General features: G+C 42.4%; 1 long non-coding RNA gene across 1 annotated transcript; it reads right to left on the bottom strand.

Moving 5' to 3' along the window:
- Positions 1–13372: 13372 nt before the first annotated feature.
- On the bottom strand, positions 13373–15650 carry LOC123334555. The gene is made up of 2 exons (XR_006552577.2): positions 13661–15650; positions 13373–13541 (listed from the first exon to the last, which is right to left on the bottom strand). It is a non-coding gene; the product is annotated as an uncharacterized LOC123334555 (long non-coding RNA).
- Positions 15651–15926: the final 276 nt, after the last annotated feature.

The raw sequence follows: 15926 nt of genomic DNA, 5'->3' as shown, positions 1-15926 counted from the left end.
GTTGGCCCTTTGCATCAGGTGGCCAAAGTATTGGAGCTTCAGCAACAGTCCTTCCAATGAATATTCAAGACTAAGTTCCTTTATAATTGACTGGTTTGATCTCCTTGCAGTCCAAGGGACTCTCAAGAGTCTTCCCCAGTACCACAGTTCAAAAGCATCAATTTTTCAGTGCTCAGCCTTCTTTATGGTCCAACTCTCACATCCATACATGACTACTGGAAAAACCATGGCTTTGGCTATATGGATCTTTGTCAGCAAAGTAATGTCTCTGCTTTTCAATAAACTGTCCAGGTTTGTCATAGATTTTCTTCCAAGGAGCAAGTGTCATTTAATTTCATGGCTGTAGTCACCATCTATAGAGATTTTGGAGCCCAAGAAAATAAAATCTGTCACTATTTCCATTGTTTCCCCATCTATTTGCCATGAAGTGATGGGCCCAGATGCCATGATCTTAAGTTTTTTGACTGTTGAGTTTAGGCTAGCCTTTTCACTCTCCTCTTTCACCTTCTTCAAGAGGCTATTTAGTTACTCTTTGCTTTCTGCCATAAAGGTGGTATCATTGCATATCTGAGGTTATTGATATTTCTCCCAGCAATCTTGATTCCAGCTTGTGATTCATCCAGACTGGCATTTCGCATGATGTACTCTGCATGTAAGTTAAATAAGCAGGGTGACAATACACAGCCTTGATGTACTCCTCTCCCAATTTTAAACTACTACATTGTTCCATGTCCAGGTCTAACCATTGCTTCTTGACCGGCATACAGGTTTCACAGGAGACAGGTAAGGTGGTCCCATCTTTAAGAATTTTCCATGGTTTGTTGTGATCCACACAGTCAAAGCCTTGTGAAGTCAATAAGCAGAAGTAGATGTTTTTCTGGAATTCTCTTGCTTTTTCTATGATCCAGTGAATGTTGACAATTTGATCTCTGGTTCCTCTGCCTTTCCTAAATCCAACTTGAACATCTGAAAGTTCTTGGTTCACATACTGTTGAAGCCTAGCTTGAAGGATTTTGAGCATGATCTTGCTAGCATGTGAAATGAATTCAATTGTGTCGTAGTTTGAACATTCTTTGGCATTGCCCTTCTTTGAGATTGACCTTTTCCAGTCCTATGGCGACTGCTGAGTTTTCCAAATTTGCTGGCGTATTGAATGCAACACTTTCACAGCATCATCTTTTAGGATTTGAAATAGCTCAGTTGGAATTCCATCACCTCCACTAGCTTAGTTTGCAGCAATGCTTCCTAAGGCCCACTTGACTTTGCACTCCAGGATGTCTGGCTCTAGGTGAGTGATCACACCATCGTGGTTATTGGAGTCATTATACCTTTTCCCTCTGCCTATGTGTCTCCTTCCCTTTCTTCTGTTGTAGCTCAAATTTCCCCATATCAGAAATGCCTTCCCTGACCGTCCTATAAAACCATAGTACCTCTCTTTTCTCTTCTCCTGGGCCTGCCTTGTTTTCCTTCTCCCATAGGATTTATCTCAACTTGACTTTTAAAAAAATTTATTTATGACACTCTCATGTCAGTTCCTATAGGGGAGTAATTCTTTTTTGATTCATGCTATATTTCCAGCACCTAGAAGAGTGCATCTCAACAAATATTTGTTAAATGAATAAATTAATTTCTAGGGGGTCGAGACCTTAGCTTACCTAAAAGTGTGGTCCACAGAATAAAACAAACCACTAGTATGCCTAAACAAAATGATGGGGACTTCCATGGCAGTTCAGTGATTAAGACTTATAGTTCCCTGATCAGGGATGGAACCCGCACTCCCTGCAGTGGAAGCACAGAGTCTTAACCAGGTACCTGCCCTGAACTCATATCATATCACACTGGCCATTGTGTTGTTACAGAGCTGGACATCATCAGCCTAGAAGCAGTGACGTTTTCTATTCCTCTTCTGTATTCCTAGTGCCTAGCACTGTGCCAGACACAAGCTCAATAATGTTTGCTGACTTTCCTGGTGGTCCAGTGGTTAAGATTCCATGCTCCCAATGCAAAAGGCACAGGTTCAATCCCTGGTCAGGGTATTAAGATCCCACATGCCAAATGATGTTGCCAAAAAAAAAATGTTTGCTGAATAAGTAAATGTTTGAAATTTTAAACTGACATTACAGCAAGAAAGTAGACCAAGAAGAGGAAGAAGATGACATAGAATACAGAAAACAGAAATTCCAACCCAAGGGAGAAGCAAAGAGAATTAGTAGGCAGCAGTATGACAGTCCTAGGGTTCAGCCAATCCAGAATGGAACAAGCAAGAGGCCCCCGGAGGCAGATTCCAGAGGATGACACAGATAGAATAAGATATGTGTCTTACCATAATTGAGATGAGATTGACATCAAAGGGGTAAAGTTTAGAGATTGAGGTACAACAAGTACATAGAAAACTAAACAAAAAAAAAATTGGCTTCTGGAAAAACAAACTTGTTCAACAATGTAAATATCAATCATTGATCTCACCAAAATTATGATTCACTATTTTGGGAGAATGGGGAGAGAGGAAGTCTATATGGGTGGTGGGAGTGATGGGAGGTGAGAAAGAGGTACATCTTTCACGGTAAAAATCAAAGGATCAGAACTTCCCTGGTGGTCCAATGGTTGAGAATCCGCCTGCCAATGCAGGGGACACCGGTTCCATCCCTGATCATGGAAGCTCCTACATGCCTCGGAGCAACAGAGTCCGTGACCACGACTACTGAGCCCACACTCTAAAGCCCACGGGCTGCAACTACTTAAATCCAGGCTCCACAAGAGAAGCCACTGCAGTGGGAAGTCTGAGCCCCACAATGAGGAGTAGACTCCGCTCGCCACAACTAGGGAAAGTGCAGGAGCAACAAAGAAGACCCAGATCAGCCAAAGGTACATAAATAAATAATTTATTTTAAAAAATAAAGGGATGAAGTCTAAACCTGAAAAAACAATGAGGCATTATATACATGTTATTTATAGGTGTGAGGTTAACTACTCAAATAATTAGCTGAAAGAGTATAAATTGGAGGACTTCCCTGGTGGTCCAGTGGCTAAGACCCTGCAATTCCAAAGTAGGGGACCCGGTTTCAATCCCTGGTCAGGGAACTAGATCCCTGCATGCCTCAGCTAAAGATCTTGCCTGACACAACTAAGACTCCTGTGCAGCCAAATAAACAAATGCTAAAAAAAAAAAAAAAAAGAGTACAAGTTGGATTCTTCCAGAAATTGGAAAATGAAGCAGGAGGGATGGAGTAGGAGTAGTCCACTGCTATTCTTCTTAACAAACTGTGCCTGTGTTATGGGCTGAATTGGGTCCTCCCCACCCAACATTATGTACCTCAGTATGTAACATCGGTACCTTAGAATGCGACCGTATTTTGAGATGTAATTAAGTTAAAATAGGGTCACTGAGTGGACTCCCAAGATGACGGGCGTCCTTTTAAAAAGATATTAGGACACAGACAACACAGAAAGATAACCATGCGAGGACACAGAAAGAAGATGGCTATCTGAAAGACAAGGACAGAGGCATCAGAAGAAAAGAGACCTTAACCTTAGACATCTAGCCTCTGAGACTGTGAAAAAATATGTTTCTGTTGTTTAAGTCACCTGGTCTGTGGTATTTTATTAGGGCAGCCCCAACAAACGTATACAGTATGTACAAGTGTTAAAAGATTTAAAATGTCATTTTTTTATTAAAAGAAGAAAATTTTAAGAAATCTAACAAATAAAAGATAAGTTACTCTGAGGCACAGCCATCAATGACCTCTAACAGTACCTCATCTAATATGAGGACATTTATTTACTGATTTTTTATTCCCTTGAGAAACTTTGACATACTGACTGATTCATACAAATTTTGATGGCACTTCAGCAAACCTTGATGAAAGGTTTACAGGAGAGAAATAATTTGGCCAAAGAGGCAAAAGTCAGCACGTTGGCAGATCTGTTTCTTCCTCTCATATCTGTGTGTTGATCTGTCAATCTGTGACATACTCTCAGGTTCAGTCTGGGTCTAGTCTTGAAAACACAGTCTACATCCAACAAAAAGATTCCTGAGCCCAAGCACGGAATTCACTCATTTGAAATAATATATGTTATGCTCTCCAGTCCCATTCCGGCATCATCACAGAAGTGGGACGAGCCCAAATAAGTGTGCAAAGGAAAGTGTCTAGTAGTAGTCTTTTTCTCCCTCAGCGATTTGTTTAGGTGAGCTCAGAAGGCAATGGCAACCCACTCCAGTACTCTTGCCTGAAAAATCCCATGGACGGAGGAGCTGGGTAGGCCGAAGTCCATGGGGTCCCACAGAGTCGGACACGACTGAAGCGACTTAGCAGCAGCAGCAGCAGCTGTATTTGGTGATGTCTACTGCCATCTAGCGAAAACGAATTGAACTACTGCTTCATTTTTTTGGTACTTTAGTTTTCAAAGCCGAGAAGGCAATGGCACCCCACTCCAGTACTCTTGCCTGGAAAATCCCATGAACAGAGGAGCCTGGTAGGCTGCAGTTCATGGGGTCGCTAAGAGTCGGACACGACTGAGCGACTTCACTTTCACTTTTCACTTTCATGCATTGGAGAAGGAAATGGCAACCCACGCCAGTGTCCTTGCCTGGAGAATCCCAGGGACCGGGGAGCCTGGTGGGCTGCTGTCTATGGGGTCCCACAGAGTCGGACACGACAGAAGAGACTTAGCAGCAGTTTTCAAAGGGCTCTCGATTTATCTTCACAGCAATCTCTAAAGTAGACATTGCTGCCCCAGTTTGTGTTAACTTTTTAGAAATAATATCATTGAGCTTATTGTGATCCAGGCACTATACACAAATGATCTTATGTACTCCCCTTATCAATTTTGTGTGATCTGTGAATATTGCCTGTATTTTTATTCCATTTACAGATGAGAAAGCTAAGGCTTAGAGAATTTAAGAAACATGCCCAAATCCCAACAGCTAATCCGGGTCCAAACCCAGAGAGGCAATGATCACTAACACAAACCTTATCTCCCTTCTCCTCCTCCCCCTCCTCCTTCATCTTCATTATCAAACCATGGTGATTATGTGCCAGGCATTTTCCTAAGCCCTTTATAGCTATTATATAACTTAATCCTCATGACAACTCTTTTTTTTTTTTTCACAACTCTTATCAGTTAAGCATAATTACTATTCCCGTTTCCTAGATGAGGCAATCTAGGCACAGAGCAGTTTAAAAAGTTATCCAAGATCATAAGCTAGGGAAAGCATAGCCAGAATCAGAATCCAGAGAGTTTGTGGTTTTGCTCTAATATTTTTAAAGATTTAAATAAACTTTGCTTCTCTGAAATCTGTGAAGTGAATCTTCTCTTCCTCATATCTTACTCTTTGTTTTCCAGGTTTATTAAGGTGACACTGGCGTATAGCATTGTGAAGTTTAAGTATACAATACAATGATTCGATACACGTAGAGTGCGTGAAAGGATTGCCACAATAAAGTTAGTTAACACATCCGTCACCTCACGTAATCACAAACAATATGTGTGATGAGAGCATTTAAAATTTACTCTCTCAGCAACTTTCAAGTACAAAATACAGTATTGTTAGTCACCATGCTGTGCATTAGGTCCCCAGAACTTGTTCATCTTAAATATAACTGGAAGTTTATACCCTTTGACCAACATCTCCTGATTTCCCCCACCCACACAGCACCTGGCAACATTCAAACTTTTTCCCTATTTCTATGAGGGTTTTTTTTTAAGATTCCACATGTAAGTGAGATCATGTAGCCTGTCTTTCTCTGATTTATTTCACTCACTACAGTGCCCTCAGGGGAACCCAGGGAGTATTATTCCAGGCCCCATGCTCACAACTAGTTCAACTAGTATGCAGTTTGAGAAATAGTTTTGTTCTCATTACAAAATCAATACATATTTAGAAAAGCAGAAAGAAAAAAATCACTGTCTCCCCAAAAATATTCTTCCAAACAATCAAAATTAATATTTGCTTCCTTACTTCTAGCTATAATTTTAAGCTACTTTGATTTTAATATAGGTGTGATCATATTATAAAAACCATTTTGTGTTCTTTTATTTAATATTTTAATATAAGCATTTTTTATATCACCCAACTATTCATAATTATTACTGTGAATAGGTCCTTAACTGACATTATAACTTGTGGACAGTAATGCCTATAATGGATCAGGTATTGGTGTAAGGAATTTCTATCTATTTATTCTTTTAATCTCTACAACATACCACATAGGATGGAGAGCATTTTTAGCCACAGCTGGTAAGTGACAGAGCTCAGATACGAATCTCCACAGTTTCCTAGTTCACAAGATGAGGAAAGGAAGCCAGAGAGGGATAATTTGTACACGATCACAACACCAATAAGTTATGAAGAAATTTGCCCACAGATTTTTTCACTGTAACCTTAAGATCTCATCTGCATGCTAAACTCTAGAACTGCCTTTTCTAAAACTGTAGCCACTGGTCCTGTGGCTACTGAACACTTGAAATGTGACTGGTGTGATGTGAGGTGTGCTATAAGGGTAAAATACACACTGAATTTCAAACACTTAACGAATGAGTATAAAGTATTTCAATGATTTTTATATGGGTTACACATTGAAATTATAACAGTTTGTATTTATTGAGTTCAATTACGCTATATGATGACAATTAATTTCACATGTTTCTTTTCATGTTTTTAAATGTGGCTACAAGAAATTTCAAAATACACGTGGTGTGCATTGTATTTCTTTCTTAGTGCTGCCATAGATCAGAAACTCTTAAATCTTAATGTGCAGATGAGTCACTCGGGGATCTGAATTAAAATGCAGCTTCTGATACAAGAAGTCCAGGATAGACCTAAGAGTCTGCCTTTCTAACAGGCTCTCAAGGAAGCCAATCCTACTTGTCCAGAAAGACCACATTGAGGAGCAAGGTTCTAGATGGAAGGGAGGCAGTGGGATCAGCATCAGAACACTTAGCAACTCCTATGTTTGGGGGACTTAAAGGAGGCTCTGACATGAGGAAGGGGTTTAGTGGTCTGAGAAGCTCCTTGCAAAACCAGGACAGAGTGCTGTTGGGGAGGCCTAGATGGCAGCATGTCAGGTGAAATAATCAACAGCCGTGCCTGTGAAGAGACTCTACGGGGCCCAGCTGCTTTCTCAATGAAGAAGCTACTGATGAATGCGGCAAGGACAGTTTCTATGAGTGAGGAAGACTGAAAGCAGACTTCATACTGTTGGGGAATAGGAGAGGTGGACTGGGTCACTGCCTTTTTTCCTAGAAAGAGAAAAAACAGAGGCTAAGGCTGATGTTAGGGGCAAGTGAGCAAAAGTGGGATGAGGCGTGGAGTGGATTATGGGGACACTTGCTTGCTTTGGTTTTGCAGAGGGAGATTTATGCATGTCTATGATTTGTGCAGAAAGGGAAAGGTGTGAGGGGGAAGGTGGCCCAGAGAACACGGGCAACTTCCCTCCTCAGTAAAGCAACAGGGTCACTGAACATCAGCTGTCAAGCCGCTTGAGAAGTAAATATGACACAGCCTCTAGGTTCAAGGATCTCAGAGTCATAGTGTCATGGTCTGTGCGCAGGTTGGAAAAGAATTTCCAGACAGGAGGCAGAATGAAAGGAGAATCGAGTTTATTAGATTGGGGGAGGAGGTTGTCTGCCAGTATAGTGAGTGGGACAAGGAGCAGGGTAGGGGTCTGGAGAGTCATTTGCTGCTTGGATAGGTATGTATACTGGGCAGGAGAAGAGTAAGGCAAACATCTTTTCCTTATATGGGGTGAGAGGGGAGATAGGCAATACTACTCAGGAGGACTCAAAAATTCCACAAGGGTTACAACATGTTGGGGAAGGGTATCGAGGGTCTGATTTTTTCTGTTCCTGTATTCCAAGACCATTCTTGTTCACCTTGTTCTTTCATCCTTGGGGCACCACACTGCGTACTAAGAAAACTGTGTGCCTCTTGGTGTAACCTGAGAAGGCAGTACAAGCTGGCATGGATGAGCAATCTTTTCCACATGAGGCCCAACTCAAGAAAGATGTATATGATCCCCAATTTCCTCACAGTTACATTTAAGCACTCTGCTATCCAAGATGGCTGTTCTCTTGCTCTCTATACATCTGCCTCACGCCCCCCCCACCAACCCCTGCCAACTCGATCAGGGCCTGCTTCACCTACACCTTACTCATTTGACTGACCTTCGTACATACTTGTCCCAGGCCCATTGTTCTTATCTAATGGGCATTAAGGGGTGGTCCCCACTTCTGGTTTCCCTGGTAACTGATGAGTCAAGCTGATGTAAGTGCCCCCATAACTGGTAATCTCCCCCTGCTCCTAGGAGTGAAGCCCCTGCCAGGCCTGCCTGCTGTCTGCCGGACACCATGGGGTGTGCTCCAAGACTTTGCTTTGGACACATAAGCCTCCTCATTCATTAAACCACTGAGTCTCTGTCCCTGACTCCAGGCTCTTCCTTTGGTCTAGAAGGTGGGCAAGCACTGGGCTTGTAGGGCTGCAGGCTGCAGCCCAACCTTCTTCATCAAAACAAAATGAAGGCCTCTATTTGTAGGCTCAAATTTCACAAACAGCTTCTCTAGCAGCGCCTACTACAGTGACCCAGGTGACAACACCACCTCTTTGAAGAGGTGCTGAGTGAGCGGACACCACGTGGGGGTGGTGAGGCGGTTACAGCAGACTCGGGGCAAATATCTGGCTTCAGTATACAGTCACAGACTAGGAACAACCAAAAACCTCTGGCCCCTCAGAAAAGTCTACATTTGGTGGCAACTGTGGGGTGGGGGTTCTGTCCTTTCAGTGGGAGCACATGGGGAGTGGGGAGTAAGGTGGAGTGTGCAGGGGGAGGAGAAGGGGATGCTGTGCAGGTGCAAAGGAGAAACTTCACCCTCCCTTATCTCATCAGCCTGGAGAAGGCAATGGCACCCCACTCCGGTACTCTTGCCTGGAGAATCCCCTGGATGGAGGAGCCTGGTAGGTTGCAGTCCATGGGGTCGCTAAGGGTCGGACACGACTGAGCGACTGAGCGACTTCACTTTTCACTTTCATGCACTGGAGAAGGAAATGGCAACCCACTCCAGTATTCTTGCCTTGGAGAATCCCAGGGATGGGGGAACCTGGTGCGCTGCCGTCTATGGGGTCGCACAGAGTCAGACACGACTGAAGCGACTCAGCAGCAGCAGCAGCAGCAGCAGCATCTAATCAGCCTAAAAACCTCAGCCTCAAAGAGTAACCCACATCAGGCCCCACCCAGCTCATCTTCTGACTAAGGTCTGCCGTCCATTCAGTGGCCTTTGAGATTCCCAGATGAGTTAAAGGTCAATCCTTCAATTCTGGAAATCAGCCCACCTGGGGAATCACATTCTTATGCAAATATTCTGAAGCTAAGAAATCAAAGAACCAGTCCCGAGAAGTAAACAAGCTCTAAACATACAATGAAGATGCCATCACACCCTCCCCTTTCTTCATTTAAGAGGGCCTGCAGAGTACCCTTTGGCCACCTGACGCAAACAGCAGACCCATCAGAAAACACCCTGATGCTGGGAAAGACTGAAGGCAGAAGAAGGGAGCGACAGAGAACGAGATGGTTGGATGGCGTCATCGACTCAATGGACATGAGTTTGAGCAAACTCCAGGAGACAGTGAAGGACTAGGAAGTCTGGTGTGCTGTTTTCCATGGGGTCACAAAAAGTCAGACATGACTGAGCGACTGAACAACAAGAGCATAAAATCCTGTAACTCTTTGGAGACTCACCTCGAGCATCTTAGCTTCCTGAGGGTTCAATTGCCTCCTAGCCCTGGGCCAACCCTTCTCTGCCAGCTCTCTGGGTCCTTCTTTCTCCGCTAGACAGTCTGAGCCACTTTAAAGCGGTCTGGCTCAAATAAAGGAGAGCCATTCCAGTTCTTTCCCTCAAGGATGAGTGTTTACACAGTGTTTAGAAGTGGCTCGTTAAACACATCTCTGGACAATGATCTTCTATTTCTGTAATGACTAGCCCAATACATCAAAGAAGTTTAGCCACTTACACACCTTCAACAGTTTTCTGACACCTTAATAGCTGAGATCCATGCACTTCACCAAGGTGGCTAAAAAAAAAAACAAAACTTCCTGTTTTCTTGAAACTTCCCTATTTAAAGCCACTGTCTCTCACCCTGGTTAAGCTTCCTCCTTTCAGCCTTCTCCCCAGCCTCCTAAGCACACCATCTCCAAAAACCAGTCTCCAGTGCCAGCATGTAAAAGCCTTGCCAAGCGTTGACCCTTCCATGAAGCATGTCTGAAATTTCAACATTTTCCAAAAGGCACACCTCACCCTCATGAATGACTTCTTTCTCTTCACTCCTGTGGTTATTTTGTAAAATGTCCTCACTCACACTGGTTAATTCAGAAAATATTTATAAAGGCTTACTGCATGCCAGGAATTTTTTAAGTTCCACTAACAATTCTAAGATGTATAGGGTAGGCAATGCAACTCATTTCAGTATTCTTGCCTGGGAAATCCCATGGACAGATGAACCTGGCGGGCTACAGTCCATGGGGTCGCAAAAGAGTTGGACACGACTGAGCGATTAAATAACAACGTAGAGCAGGCAGCCCTATTCCCGAGGAGCCTGAAGCTCAGTGAGGGAGCACGACGCCTACTGTATGGTAGGTGCTATGTTTGGGATATTCCCCAAGAATATCCCAAAAATAAAAAAAAGATTGAAAAACCATCTCAGACTTGCTGATGCTAAGTCACTTCAGTCGTGTCCGACTCTGTGCGACCCTATAGACGGCAGCCCACCAGGCTCCCCCATCCCTGGGATTCTCCAGGCAAGAACACTGGAGTGGGTCGCCATTTCCTTCTCCAATGAGTAAAAGTGAAAAGTGAAAGTGAAGTCGCTCAGTTGTGTCCGACTCTTCGCGACCCCATGGACTGCAGCCTACCAGGCTCCTCCATCCATGGGATTTTCCAGGCAAGAGTACTGGAGTGGGGTGCCATTGCCATTTCAGACTTGGGGACCCTAAAAGGGCTTTCTAGAAAAAGAAATGGGGAAGAGCATCCCAAGCAGTAAGCAGACAGGCACAAGTCCAGACATTGGGTCAGCTAGGCCAGAGTGCAAGTTCAGGCAGGGCAAGGGGAGGTGGGAGGAGGCGGGAGTGGAGCCCAGGGTCTAAAGCATGAAGAATCTTTTCAGTCACTCTCAGAAGGTTGGTCTTGATCCCTGAGGCAGATGGGCCATTTAAGAAAATTGCTTTGTGGTGAGCTGAATGCATTAGATGGGGCAAAGGAGCTGCAAGAGTGAAGCTACGGCATGTGGGATCTGATCCACATAGGAACCAGATGAGGGTTTCTTCCTTGAGGAGGCAACTGGAAGGCTTCAAGGTTCCCCAGATGAGATGGGACCAAGGCCTGAGTTCAGCAGAAGACTGTCGTCCCAGTATTTACCTCTCCATTCCTGTGTGTATGCACGTCTTCTCTTTCCTTGGAATGGAAGTCCTGAGTTGGCAACAAGAGAAGCCACCACAATGAGAAGCCCAAGCACCACAACTAAGAAAGCCTGCACACAGCAACAAAGACCCAGCTCAGCCATAAATAAATAAATATTTAAAAAGAAAGAATTTCTCCTGAAGTTTCTCCTAAGGAGAAAATACATGTGATGGATGAGCTTTACTTGGGCATGAGTTAAAGTGCTGTTGAACATCAGTTCAGTGTTAATCAACCAAAAATGTGTTAAGTAAGGTGTTTTTAAACATAAACAGCCATAAAACAAAGTTATTTATTCACAGTTTGATAAAAATAATGTGACAGAGCTTCATAGGAAGCTAACCCTGAATTTTCTCTAGAATTATGGTTCAGTATTCACTAATGGTGTGTTTGTGGCCACTTTATAGAATATACTGTAAGTAATGTGAATTGGCTGTGTGAGTGTTTGTATTTAAGACTATGATTTTCTTCTGAGCTGGGTTTTTTATGCATCTCAGAATTCCACTATGTGGAGTGTGCCTGTTACTAAACTTATATCCGTCAAATCAAACCCAGAAAGAATTGCTTTCCAAATACCTTGGGTCCTGTGTGTTTGTGGTTTTGAAACCTTCATGCTGAGCTTTCTGATGGTGAGACTAGAACTCTACAGCCTACATTCATTCTGTGTCAGCAGGCTGCTGTCAGGTTCTTCCAGTAGGGGGCGCTGTGTGTTAGTCGCTCAGTTGTGTCCCACTCTGTGACCCCATGGACTGCAGCCCGCCAGGCTTCTCCATCCATGGAATTCTCCAGGCAAGAATACTGGAGGGGGTTGCCATTCTCTTCTCCAGGGGATCTTCTTGACTCAGGAATCAAACCCACACCTCTTATGTCTCCTGCATTGACAGGTGGGTTCTTTACCACCTGAGCTACCAGGGAAGCCCAGGGGCACTAGAGGGAGACTTTAAGGCAGGAGGAGGAAGGATGGACTTTGGCTCACAGTGCCCCCTTTATCTTTGCCTGCAGAATCCCTTGGACAGAGGAGCCTGGCGGGCTACCGTACATAGGGTCACACGACTGGACACGACTGAAGAGTCGTAGCACGCATGCACGGCCGTTTACCCTGACAGTAGTAGCAGCTGATTTCAGACTTTTTTCCAGCTCTCTGAACTATTATAGCCCTCAGAGGTCTGAGTCTCAGCTCTGTGGAGCCCCTCCTACAACATGGCTCATGGTACCCGCAGGCTCTACCTCAGTTACCTCAGGGTCCCTTTGCTTTTTTCAGACCTTTAACATCTGTATAACTAATTTAATTTCCAAGTTAAATTCTCTCTGCTGAGCTACTTATTATAGTTTCTATAGAGGTTTCTTTAACTTTTTATTAAAAATAATTTTATACTTACAGAAAATACAGAATAATACAGAAATGCAGAGTAATACAGAAAAATTCTAGACACCCTTTATACCTTCACTCAAATCCATTATATATTTTTTTCCATTGAGGTGAAACTCACATAATATAAAATTAACTATTTTAAAGTGAACAAATCAGTAGCAATCAGTACATTACAATGAATCTATCAACTTTTATCATTTTCCCACATTTGTTTTATAATTCACTATTTCTATAAATACATATATGTGGATGCTTCATTATGCATAATATTAATTATTTTTCCTGAACTATTTGTAGATTACATACAACATACTCCTTTACCTCTTAGTACAATTATAGGTATTTTAGAATACATTTGAATATAACTATTGGTTGAACTTTACTGGTGACTCAGACAGTAAAGAATATGCCTGCAATGCAGGAGACATGAGTTTGATCCCTGAGTCGAAAAGATCTCCTAAAGAAAGGGAGAGTTTCCCACTCCAGTATTCTTTCTTGGAGAATTCCATGGACAGAAGAGCCTGGTGGGATCATAAAGAGTCAGACATGACTGAGCGATTAACACTTTGACTTCACTTTCACTTTGAATTATAACCATTGGTACATTACTTTAATCTTTAATCCATATTCCATTTTTGCAAAAAGATTCCACAGAGAATGTATCAATTTACTGGGAATACATTTTAGCACTGTTGTTTCTTTATCTTCTTTGCATTCTATGTAATGGCTGTAAGAAAGATAAATTTGAAAATAGTGTTAACCCAAGTAGATTCAAAAGATGTGGCTTTTTCAAAAATGATACACTCAATATTGCAAAATATAATTCTTAGGATTCAAAAAACTTACCTTATATAGTTGAGGTTGGAATTTTAGTTTAATTCTTGTAAAGTACAAGTATTTTCTTGTCTCTCCCACTCTGAAGTCTTGCTATTTGGCTTTATTTTTAACTTTACGATGTGCATATTCACAGATCTGCTATAAACAGCTGAGTAAAAACTCAGGAAGGTAGCAAACAGTTCATCTGTTTTACACACATGAACCCTGGCAGAAGAGAAGAGGAAAAATGGCCCTCGGCCTGATTCTCCTGCACATTTTACTGTCCTTGAGGTATTTTCTCTGCCCAAAGGAGAAGGAAAATTGTTTTCCAGTCTTAGGTCTAGTGCCAAAGTTATTCTTGGAATTACTCCCTTAATCTGTCAGTTTCATTTTTCCCATGGAGATGTGATCAAGGCAGCCATACCTTCCCAGTCAAGAGCTAGGTTGGAACTTGATTGCTCCCTTAGACAACTGGTTTGGAAAAAAACCCTGCAGAGGGATTTCAATAAGTGACCAGAAACATCAGAGAGCTGGTACTAAGATCTGAAGCTCTAACCTTACATGTGACTTCAGTCTTTCTGCAGAGCTAGTGGCTAACAGATACAAAGGAATTAAGCACCTCTGTGGAAACTTCCCTGGTGGTCCAGTGGTTAAGACTCTGTACTTCTACAGCAGGGGCATAGGTATGATTCCTGGTCAGGGAACTAAGATCAACTTGATTTCTGGATTGGGAAGAAGATCCCCTGAAGGAGGACATGGCAACCCACTCCAGTATTCTTGCCTGGAAAATCCCATGGACAGAGGAGACTGGTGGGCTACCGTCCACAGGGTCATAAAGAGTCGGACATAACTTGGCGACTTAACAACAGGGAGCTAAGATCCCGCAGGCTATGAGGGGCGATCAAAAAAATCACCTCCAGGGATTTCTTAGGAAAGAAAAGACTGAGGAATCAAATTTCAAAGCTCCGTAGTGTTGGTCTCTAGCTCGTTTCCCAAGTTTTTCATTTTCATTCTCTTTTCCAGTCTGCTGTATTCAAGAATCTGGGTTTTGGTGCCAGATAGGCCTCAGCTCACATCCAAGCTTTGTCCTTTCCTGGCTTGGGACCACAGGTGAGTTAGTTAGCCTCCCAGAGACAAAGGATCCTCACTGAAAAAACTGGGCTCACTACCTTTCTTGCAGTGTTGATGTGAGGATTCAAGGAAGTCAAATGTGTGGGCACAGTGCCTCATACAGTCCTGACAAATAAGCCTCAGCAAATGCTAGTTTTTTCCTATTATCACTTTTCTATCTTTCTTACCAATGGACTGAACCTCATTCTTCTGGAGCTTATAGTTTTAAGCAGTATTAAATTAGAAAAGAAACATATGGTAAGACAATCTGAATGAAAACTGCAGGATTTACCCAGGCCTTAGAATTTAGAAATTTTAGAAATATCCATTCCTTTCTAGAAGGTAAGATTTCAAACCCTCAGAAATGCATTTTGCAGTGTTTATAGCCACACTATTAGAAAAACCATACCTTTGAATGGAATTCTGGCAGGTTTTATAATCAAGTCAAAACTATAACTTATATGTAAATATTTCACAGTCTTATAAAGCAATTCAGATACAAATGGAATTTTTACAAAAATCAAGTTTCTCCTTTCTTTCTTCTCCTGAGAGAATATATAAAAGGCAGCTCTCAAGTATACAGAATAGTTTTTATCATAGACAGAGACTTTGGAAATTTTCTGAAATAAGTGGTTTCCAGATTTTATGAACACAAATATACAGTAATGAATGATTTTACTCTGAATTCTTTATTCATAGACATCTAACACAGACTAACTTATTTAACCACAGTGACAGAGATTAGCTAGCTGTTTACCAAACCCGGTTCCTTCTCTACCTAGGCACACACCTGAACTATATTTCCAAACCTTCCTTGACCTTAGATATGCCTAGTGGTATGTGGTCAAAGCGGTCTTCCCAGGTGGTGCTGGAGAGGAGAGTGAAAAAGCTGGCTTAAAACTCAACATTCAGAAAAACTAAGATCATAGCATCTGGTCCCATCACTTCATGGCAAATAGATGGAGAAAAAATAAAAACAGTGACAGACTTTATTTTCTTGGGCTCCAAAATCACTGGAGATGGTGACTGCAGCCATGAAATTAAAAGATGCTTGCCTCTTGGAAGAAAAGCGATGATAAATCTAGACACTGTTCTGCTGCTGTGGTTAAATAAGTTAGTCTATGTTAGATATCTATGAATAAAGAGTTCAGAGTAAAATCATTCATTACTATATATTTGTATTCAT

Source organism: Bubalus bubalis, chromosome 7, assembly GCF_019923935.1.
Source record: "Bubalus bubalis isolate 160015118507 breed Murrah chromosome 7, NDDB_SH_1, whole genome shotgun sequence".
Classification (NCBI taxonomy): Eukaryota; Metazoa; Chordata; class Mammalia; order Artiodactyla; family Bovidae; genus Bubalus; species Bubalus bubalis.
The sequence above is the reverse complement of the archived record's forward strand: the minus strand, read 5'-3'. Positions and strand labels throughout refer to the sequence as shown.